General features: G+C 44.7%; 1 pseudogene; it reads right to left on the bottom strand.

The window, feature by feature from the left end:
- Positions 1–1,008: 1,008 nt before the first annotated feature.
- Positions 1,009–1,955, bottom strand: LOC136406464 (small ribosomal subunit protein uS5 pseudogene; annotated as a pseudogene).
- Positions 1,956–10,962: the final 9,007 nt, after the last annotated feature.

Genomic DNA, 10,962 nt, shown 5'->3' with positions numbered 1-10,962 from the left:
GGGAACTTGAAAATAGGCAATATATGTACGTGTCACAAATGATGAAATATTGCACCTTTGACGTTGAAGTGTGTAACAGCCACATATATAACAGAAGGTGTCAGGACTATTCTTACATTTATGCCTACTCGAAGAAGCCATGATTCAATCTTAAGAGGGTGTTTTTATCAGATAATAGTTTTTTTTTAATATTTAAAAACAACTACAATTATGTAAAAGTGATGTTTGTAAAACATTAATTGCCTTGTGGTTATGTTCAATCCAAGAGTCATTGCCCTTTAACTCTAATTTAAAAACCAATGCATGCCTGACCTGTGGTGGAGCAGTGGGATAAAGCATCAACCTGGAACACTGAGGTTGCTGGTTCAAAACCTTGGGCTTGCCTGGTCAAGGCACATATGGGAGTTGATGCTTCCTGCTCCTCTCCCTTCTCTCTCTCTCTCTCTCTCTCCCCTCTCTCTAAAAATCAATAAATAAAATATTTTTTTAAAAAACAATGCATGCCATTAACTGTAGCAAAAAGAAATTAAAGTTGCATAAAAACTATAGCATGCACCAAAAAAATGGATTTCAGATTTGGAATCAGCGATGCAGAAATATATAGAAACAGTTCTAAAACCTCATGCAACAGAAAATGAAAAAAAAAATTGTTCTCCAGTGTTATCAGTTATGGAACTCATCATAGACCTATAGAATATTATAGTCAACAATTAGACTCAGCAGCTAAAGGGCCCCCATCCTGTACAACAGCCATCTCTGCTATAGCCTATAGCCATGTTATGCAAACAAACCAATGAAATAGTTAGGAGCTCTCCTTTAACCATTTATGCTCCTCATTCTGTTGAATCTACACTGAACTTTCAATACACTCAACACTTCTGTCAGTCAAGTAGTTTCTAATGAACTATTCTTGCATTCTGCACCTAATATTATTTTACTTTGATGTAACAGTTTTGTTTTGTTTTTTTTTTTAACAGGCTTAATTCACTTTATTTTTCTTATATAAAATTATGTTGTGGGCACAGCTGGAGCCTGGATCCTCTGCACAGAAACTCTGGTGTGGGTCTTTACAGGTGGTCAGTGAATTCCTGCTGGGAAGGCTTGCTGAACACAGTTTCATCTAGAGGCCAGAGTGAAGTAATTGTAGGTCTTGGAGTTGGCATCAAAGGCAGCCTTGGAGAAACTGCCCAGGGTGGCAGTACAGCCCCTGGCCAAGGTGTAGCAGTTGTTGATACCAGTCATCAGCAGCGGCCTCATGGACACAGGAGCTGAGACTCCGTCAGTGGCCCTGGGGTGGGGATGAGGTGCACCAGCACAGAGCCATAGGGGCTGGCCACCTTGTAAGGCATAGTGTGAAGCTTGTGGATCTTTTTCCCTAGTAGCCTCTACGCAGAGACAATAGACAGCTTGGTCAGGATCATGGCTTCATGGATGGCAGGGTGGCAGGGGTTACCTCCTTGGAGCACTTAACACCAAGATGTCCATTGCCACCTCCAATGACAATAAATGCCTTGAACCTGGTCCTCTGGCCAGCACAGGTCTGCTTTTGCACCTGCGTAATCTTTAAAAACTTATCCCTGAAGGATGCCTCCAGGAAAAAGTCAATGATCTCCAATTCCTTGATGGGCAGGGAAAAGAGATATAGAGCTCCTTCAGGGACTTAATCTTCATGTCCTTGGTCAGGCAGCCCAGCTTGATGACAGGGGTCCATTCCTTGGATTCAGCCTTGCCTGTGAACTTCACAGCCTTGGCCCCAGTCTGCCCCCAGCCATGACCTTTCCCTGGATGTCACTACCAAATCCTCCAACAAAGCTGCCCTGGCCTCTCATTCCGAGGCCCCTGGGGACTCCAGGCCTTCCCGCTGCACCATTATCCACTATTTGGTGTTTTCTGCAAGAAGGATGTAACAATCTTAACCCAGCTACTTTGCTACCTTCTTTGCAGGATGAAGACATGTTACAAGTGTGTTTTGCTTACTGGTAACATTCTTGTTCCTAGGAATGATTTACAGGAAACTCTTATTGATAAAGCTGACTTAATTTGGACTACAGATGGATCATATCTAAAAGATGAAAAGGGACATCACCGAGCTGGATATGCAATAACTTCCATGATGGACATAAGTGAAGGTTCTTATTTACCTGAATAAGATCTGCCCAATAGGCTGAATTAATTGCTCTAACTCTAACTTCAACTTGTCAATCAGCCAAAAATAAAATAGCCAATATTTACACTGATAGGTGCTAGGCCTTTTGGTGTATCTCACAACTTTGGAATGTTATGGAAGCAGTGAGGCTTCTTAACTTCCTTGGGGCAGCCCATAAAGAATGAAAAACAGGCCCCGGCCGGTTGGCTCAGTGGTAGAGTGTCGGCCTGGCGTGCAGAAGTCCCGGGTTCGATTCCCGGCCAGGGCACACAGGAGAAGCGCCCATCTGCTTCTCCACCCCTCCCCCTCTCCTTCCTGTCTCTCTCTTCCCCTCCCGCAGCCGAGGCTCCATTGGAGCAAAGATGGCCCGGGCACTGGGGATGGCTCCTTGACCTCTGCCCCAGGCGCTAGAGTGGCTCTGGTCGCAACAGAGCGACGCCCCGGAGGGGCAGAGCATCGCCCCCTGGTGGGCAGAGCGTCACCCCCTGGTGGGCGTGCTGGTTGGATCCCGGTCGGGCGCATGCGGGAGTCTGTCTGATTGTCTCTCCCCGTTTCCAGCTTCAGAAAAAATACAAAAAAAAAAAAAAAAGAATGAAAAACAGGTTATGTGTGGTGGCGCAGTGGATAAAGCGTCGACCTGGAAATGCTGAGGTTGCCGGTTCGAAACCCTGGGCTTGCCTGGTCAAGGCACATATGGGAGTTGATGCTTCCAGCTCCTCCCCCCTGTCTCTCTCCTCTCTCTCTCTCTCTCTCTCTTTGTGTCTCTCTCTCTCTCCCTCTCTCTCTCCTCTCTAAAATGAATAAATAAAATTAAAAAAAATTAAAAAAGAAAAACAGGTTATGGAATTGTTAGATGCCACACAGTAACCGAGACAATTGGCAATTATTAAAATTCTGGGACATTTAGCCTGGCCAGGTAGCTCAATTGGTTATAGTGTCATCCTGATATACCAAGGTTGCAAGTTTGATTCCTGGTTGGGGTGCATAGAAGAATCAACCAATGAAGCCTGACTGATGGTGGCACAGTGGACAAACCACTGACCCAGAATACTGAGGTCACTGGTTCAAAACCCTGAGGTCACTGGCTCATCAGCATGAGTTCACTGTCATCCACACAATCCCAATGCCCACCAGCTTGAGCCCAAAGGTTGCAAAGCATGAAAAGCCCAAGGTCACTGGCTTCAGCAAGGGAACACTGGCATGGCCTCAGTCAAGGCACATGTGAGAAGCAATCAATGCACAACTAAAGTGAAAGCAACTGCAGGTTGATGCTTCTCACCCTCTCTCTCCATTTCTGTCTCTCTTTCTCTATCTCAAAATAAAAAATAAAAAAGAATCAACCAATGGATGCATAATACGTAGAAGAAACCAATGTTTCTCTCTCTCAAATCAGTCAATTATATATATATTTTAATTTCAGGACATTCTAACACCACCATCATGGAAGCAAAAGGAAATAGTATATAACTGACGCTATAGCTAGACAGGCAGCATTAACCAGCCAAATCACCCAAGCCTGGGAATACTCCTTGCTTCCTGTTAATTCAGTAACAGATTGTCTTTTACAGTTCCAACGGGTAGCTACAGGAGAGGAAATGAGTGGATGGCAACAAAAGGGGAAAACTTTGACCCAGACAGGCAGATATGGTTTGGACCCAATCAGACACCCATCTTACCAGCAGGGGCTCAATAACCTATACTTCACCGTGTTCATGAGCTAACACATGGAGGTCCTGAGAGGAGGACTTCCTGGAGGAAGCAATACGGAGTAGGGCTGAGGTAGATTTACTGTTGTTCATAGGAAAATACTACAATAATTAGTAAATAGTAATACAAAAATAAACTCTGTGTTTTGCATACTCACAACTGTAAGCCTACTTTTGCCCATCGCTGTATTGCTGGAAACCTTCTCCTACATTAATTCATAAAGTGTATAGCAGGTGTTCTATGTGTCCAAAATATAACCCTGGACAATCACTCCACGGGGCCCAAGGACATTTCCCACTTCCTTTAGGTTTATTTGACAAGATCGGGCATGTTCAGGGTGGTATGGCTGTAGATGCTTTTGGTTTATTTGAAATATGCTAATTGGATTTTATCCAAATGCCACCATCTCAAGGATACACGTATGTGTTAGTTATGACCTGTATGTTTTCTTACTAGGTTAAGACATTACATTGCAGAAGAGCAACAGCCTTAACAGTAGGTAATTATTACTTGGGGGGAGGGGATCCTAATTGAGGAACTCCCTCTGAGTTGCATAGGGACTGAGACTCGTTTCATGGGACTGATAATGCAGTCCAGCAGTAACACTTAGCCTAGGCTGCAGCATTCCCAGGCTCGTTGCCCCAGTCCTCTGGATCGGTGGAACGTGCAGATGGTACAATTAAATCTCAACTAGGTAAAATTTTTTAAACTTTGAATCTTCTTTGGCCCAAAGTTCTCCCTGTAGTGCTCCTAAACCTGAGATCTCCTTGTGGTAAAGTCTTTCTCTCATTAAGTAGTCACTGGTCGCCCTATGCATCTGGAAAAGGGGGCATATGAGTCAACTTTAATAAAAGGAGTCATTCTGCATTATTATTGAGGACTTATTAACCAGCCTACAGAAATTTATAAATTAGTAACTAATTCATTTCACAGCACCCTCCTAGGAGATGAAGACTTTAAAGATCCTGAGTTAAAACCAGGAGATTTTGTCCACTGGAAAAGACATCAATTAAAGACTCTTTCTAACCTTGTTGGAAGGGACCTTATCAGGTATTACTAATTAATCCATGTGCAGCTAAATATAAAGGTGTGTTAATTCAAGGATTCACATATCTCATCAAAAAAAAGTGTGCCTAACTACAAACTGGGGACATTGCCCCCAGTCTCTGACACTCACTTCCACCTGCAGTGGGGACACCAAAGACTCCTTGGGAATGAGAAACCACCAAGCTCAGAAGCAGATGGCTATCTCAGACATCACGAAGACCTGTATACCTACAAATTGATATTGAACTTTAATTGTCTTTACCGGTATGCTAACTATATTAGTCATAATAGTTTTACTTGTTCTTTGGGCTTTTCTCAAAACTTGTTCTTAGGTAGCCCAACTGTTAATAATAATTGCTGAAGATATGTAAAATGACTCATATTATCAATAACACTATTTATGGTTCTCTTTTAAAATTTAGAAGGCATGTTATTATAAAAGAAAGAAAAGAGAGATGGGTGTTTTTTTAGAGCAGTTAAAAGGAAGTAGTTTATCCTAATAAGTTGGTTATTTCTGAAAGAGTAAAAACAGACAAACTAAGAAGGACAAGGAAAATTATAGAAGGTTTATGGGAAAGGAATTTTGTGTATAAATGCTAGAACCCAATTATGGGACCATGCTTCCCCCCCTAACCCAACAAGGACTACTAACTATGTAAATTCAGATGGAAGCTGAAGTGGCTATTTAAAATGGCCCTCTATTAACTGCTGCTGAGACATAGGAATATTTTTTTTTAATTTTATTTATTTATTTTTTACTGAGACAGAGAGTGAGTCAGAGAGAGGGATAGACAGGGATGGAGAGAGATGAGAAGCATCAATCATTAGTTTTTCATTGCGCGTTGCAACACCTTAGTTGTTCATTGATTGCTTTCTCACATGTGCCTTGACCGCAGGCCTTCAGCAGACCGAGCAACCCCTTGCTGGAGCCAGCGACCTTGGGTCCAAGCTGGTGAGCCTCACTCAAAACAGATGAGCCCGCACTCAAGCTGGCGACCTCAGAGTCTCAAACCTGGGTCCTTCCGCATCCCAGTCCGATGCTCTATCTACTGCGCCACCACCAGGTCAGGCGACATAGGACATTTTTTTATGAAACTTACTGACCTCTGAAAATTTTTTTTTAAGATTTTATTTATTGACTTTACAGACAGAGGCGAGAGAAGGGGGGACAAGTATCAGCTCATAGTTGCTCCACTTCAGTCATTCACTGACTGCTTGTCCTATGTGCCTTGACCAGGCAAGGTTTCAAACCGGTGATTGCAGCGTTCCAGGTCGATGCTATATCCACTGTGCCACCACAGGCCAGCCCTGACCTCCGGAAATTTTTAAGTGACACTTGTAACATATCATTGTGTTCTTACAGCCTTAGCCCCTATTAAACTTTCAAGTTCGAGCCTGACCAGGCGGTGGCAGAGTGGATAGAGCATCGGACTGGGATGCGAAAGGACCCAGGTTCAAGACCCTGAGGTCGGCCCTGGCCGGTTGGCTCAGTGGTAGAGTGTCAGCCTGGCGTGCAGAAGTCCCAGGTTCGATTCCCGGCCAGGGCACACAGAAGAAGTGTCCATCTGCTTCTCCACCCCTCCCCCTCTCCTTCCTCTCTGTCTCTCTCTTCCCCTCCCGCAGCCGAGGCTCCATGGGAACAAAGATGGCCCGGGCGCTGGGGATGGCTCCTTGGCCTCTGCCTAGAGGCTCTAGAGTGGCTCTGGTCACGACAGAGCGACGCCCCAGAGCACGCCCCGAAGGGGCAGAGCATTGCCCCCTGGTGGGCAGAGCGTTGCCCCCTGGTGGGCGTGCCAGGTGGATCCTGGTGGGGCGCATGTGGGAGTCTGTCTGACTGTCTCTCCCTGTTTCTAGCTTCAGAGAAATACAAAAAAAAAAAAAGACCCTGAGGTCACCAGCTTGAGCACGGGCTCATCTGACTTGAGCAAAAAGCTCACCAGCTTGGGCCCAAGGTCCCTGGCTTGAGCAAGGTGTTACTTGGTCTGCTGAAGGCCCATGATCAAGGCACATATGAGAAAGCAATCAATAAACAACTAAGGTGTCGCAACAAAAAACTAATGATTGATGCTTCTCATCTCTCTTTGTTCCTGTCTGTCTGTCCCTATCTATCCCTCTCTCTGACTCTCTCTCTGTCCCTGTAAAAAAAATAAAAAAAACAAAAACCTTCAAGTTAGAGTTTCCAATTGCACAACTAGCAGGAATTGGGTTAAAAATGAATGACATTTGAGTGCTTCCAATGGAAAGTAGATGGGTTATATTTAAAAAGTAATAATAACAATAGCGACATCAATAAATGGAAACCCACCTCATGATCATATTATGAAAACCAAAGAGGTGTATGGTATGCCCTCAAACTGTAAGTAAATATTATACCAGATGCAAAATACAGAACAGTGAAACCGGTAGCAAAACGTGGGTCATGGTAACTCGCAGGTTAGAAATGATCCAGAGCAGGTTTTTTCTCTTACTGAAGGCCCTCAAGACCTGACTGCCTCCCATTTATCTGCCTTTCCATTTTGTTTCTTTTTTAATTTTTTTTTTTTTTTTGTATTTTTCTGAAGCTGGAAACGAGGAGGCAGTCAGACTCCCACATGCGCCCGACCGGGATCCACCCGGCACGCCCACCAGGGGGCGATGCTCTGCCCATCTGGGGCATTGCTCTGTTGCAACTAGAGCCATTCTAGTGCCTGAGGCAGAGGCCATGGAGCCACCCTCAGCGCCCGGGGCCAACTTTGCTCTAATGGAGCCTTGGCTGCAGGAGGGGAAGAGAGAGACAGAGAGGAAGGAGAGGGGGAGGGGTGGAGAAGCAGATGGGTGCTTCTTCTGTGTGCCCTGGCCAGGAATCGAACCTGGGACTCCTGCATGCCAGGCCGACGCTCTACCACTGAGCCAACCAGTCAGGGCCTGCCTTTCCATTTTGAAAAGAAAATTCGACCTTGGCTTTATATGTTGTTAAAATTCCGTAGGTTTAAGAGTGTAGAAAGTGTTTAAGAGCATAAGAAGTGTTTATAAGAGTGTGGGAAAGGTTAATAAGAGTTTGGGGAGGGTTAATAAAGCTTTAAAATATATATAAATAATAAAATAAATATAAGGTCGCTACTTTGCGGATTTTTGCCTATCGCAGAGGGTTCTGGAACCTAGCCCCCCTGATAGACGAGGGACCACTGTATACCTGACAAACTCAGGGGAGGCCTGCATGGGGAGCCCTACAAACTCAGAGACCTGAAGAAACCACACAGCATGCTCTGAACATAAAAATTCCTAACTAAAAGCGAGTCATGTCCTAGGCCTGTAGCTTCCTTGACAAAGGACAACCTTTACCTTAATTGAGCCTGTCTATTATCTTTTTGCATCTAAGATAACATATCTGAAATGTCAGAGTAATCTCTTTTTCCAGACCTCTCAGGGCACAACCACTGCAATGGAGCAGGAGACCACAGAGCCCTCATTGCTATCTTGTTCTCCCGCATACCATCTCCATGTGCTGTATTGTTAATTGTTCACTGTCCTGTGCCCACCTACGTCAAGAAGTATGTGTCTATCCGTTTTACTTTTTATCCAGTCCCAGAGATGTTCCCACTTTGCTTTCTCCCGCCCTCTTAATCCACCTTAATGTTTTGCAGGTAACCCTCCTTGTATCTCCCCCTTTGACCCTAATGCATAAAATAAGCAGCAACACTGCCACTCTCCAGAGCATCTTCTCAGTCTGTTGAGAATTTGATCCCTGGCAATTGTTCTCATTTTGTTTTGGTTTTTTTGTTTGTTTGTTTTTAAGATTTTATTTATTTATTATAGAGAGGAGAGAGAGAGAGAGAGAGAGAGAGAGAGAGAGAGAGAAGGGGGAGGAGCAGGAAGCATCAACTCCCATATGTGCCTTGACCAGGCAAGCCCAGGGTTTTGAACAGGCAACTTCAGCGTTTCCAGGTTGACGCTTTAACCACTGCGCCACCACAGGTCAGGCCATTGTTGTCATTTTGGTTCAAATAAACTTTTATAAGACTTTTTCTTGGGTTAGACATTCTGTTGTCCATAATTCTAACTAATAAAGCTGGGATGGGTTTGCTCATTCTAGCTACAAACCCAACCGCCCTCACTCAGAAATGAAAAGTGTTTGGAGATAGAAGGGCTGAGAACACACAGCTGCGTGACATCCCATTAAGCCTCCCAAACCTTGGACATCTCCCTGCTGACGTACTCATCCTTACAGCGTTCCTGTGGAATTCTTAGTGTGTGTATGTGCGTGTGTGTGTATACAACGCTCGATTCAGACGTGCTGCACGTGCAGCTCCGTTTGTCTTTGGATAGTCAGTGATCCAAACAGAAATCTGAAGGAGACAAATGTATTTACATTCTCACTTGATTTTTAGTGCTTTAAAAATGTGCCTTCAGCCTGACCAGCTGGTGGCGCAGTGGAAAGAGCGTCGAACTGGGATGTGGAAGGACCCGGGTTCGAGACCCCGAGGTCGCCAGCTTGAGCGCGGGCTCATCTGGCTTGAGCAAGAAAAAAAAAGCTCACCAGCTTGGACCCAAGGTTGCTGGCTTGAGCAAAGGGTTACTCAGTCTTCTGAAGGTCCGCAGTCAAGGCACATATGAGAAAGCAATAAATAAACAACTAAGATGTCCTAACAAGAAACTGGTGATTGATGCTTCTCACCTCTCTTCATTCCTGTCTGTCTGTCCCTCTCCCTGACTCTCTCTCTCTCTCTCTATTCCTGTAAAATAAATAAATAAATAAATAAATAAATAAATAAATAAATAAATAAATAAATAAAATGTGCCTTCAGAAAGGTAAAACATATGCCCACATTTTGAAGTAATAAAATGATCTATAGGTAACCGTTCACAGAGTTTAGCCCTGTTGGGCAGATAAAATGTATTATGCTCACTTTGTTAAAGATGCCGTCGCCCAGGTGATATTAATGTGTGTTGGGGGCAGGCAGGATCATTGTAGCCTGGGGCTTGGTTTTGGAATTAAGCCTCTCCCACCCGTTTTGATGTGGGGTGGTACAATCTAATCATGCCTCAGAGAAGTGACTTTGTATTAGAGACCTCCCTATTTTATATATTGGATTAAGGGTTTGGATTTCTACACTATAAAATAGGGACGGAGCGGGAGCTTGCGCTCTTGACTCCTGAGATTATCATTAGAAGAGAGAGTAGAGCCAGCAGCGGGAGGAGGCCACGTGGAGGAGGCCAGGAGAAGCAGCCAAGATGGTGGAGTGCTGAGTGAGATGCCAGTTTGTACAGAGTTTGTATCTGGGATAAGGAAGGAGATGGGGAACTGAGGAGAATAAGGCTGGTGAGCTAGAAACCTTTGATTCTAGGAAACTCGGATAAGTCAGTGGCTTTGTGAGCACTGAATGTGACTGGGTTTTGGAGCCCAGTGTGTGTTTTTACTTGCCTGCCGGGTGCAAGCTAGGATTAAAGACTATGGCCCACCAGTTTGTGGCTCCGTTGTTTCTTTACCGACTGTCCGAATCCAGTGTGAACCTGCATAGGCCAGAAGGCTGCTGTGATAGTGGCCCTGGCCGTGACTACTGGCTCTATAAGCCCCAACTTCCACCAGGCCCTTGGCAGAGAAACGGAGCCCCACGATGCACTGAGATGATGATTTCTGTTGGATTTGGAATTCAAGCAGAGAGCTCCAAGTTTCTTCTTTCCTTGCATTAACATGGCTACCAATGTGCACAGTCCTCTGAGTGTTATCTCAACCTTCCTCTTCAACTACCATTGAGTCTTTCATCATATATTCTCTCTGCTCATGTTGAGTGAAGGGGTCCCTCATACCTCTAAAGTAAGAATCAAAAGCGGCTTTCCTCTGTGACCTCGTGTTACATGTCTCTTCAGCCTGTGACCCACTGGACGGCTGGATCTTATCAGGCCGCTGACAGATGTTTAGTCCATATCTCCTGTGCCAGGCATTGTGCTAGACTCAGGGGTGCTGTGGTAGAGAAACAAATAAGACTGTGGGGCTTAACATCTGGTGGGGAGGAGAAATGGAAAACAAACCAGGCCCTGATTAAATGGCAGGCGTGACAAATGCTCTGATGTCATCTGGTGCT

This window comes from Saccopteryx leptura, chromosome 5 (genome assembly GCF_036850995.1).
Source record: "Saccopteryx leptura isolate mSacLep1 chromosome 5, mSacLep1_pri_phased_curated, whole genome shotgun sequence".
NCBI lineage: Eukaryota > Metazoa > Chordata > Mammalia > Chiroptera > Emballonuridae > Saccopteryx > Saccopteryx leptura.
This window is presented reverse-complemented; position numbering and strand designations above follow the sequence as displayed.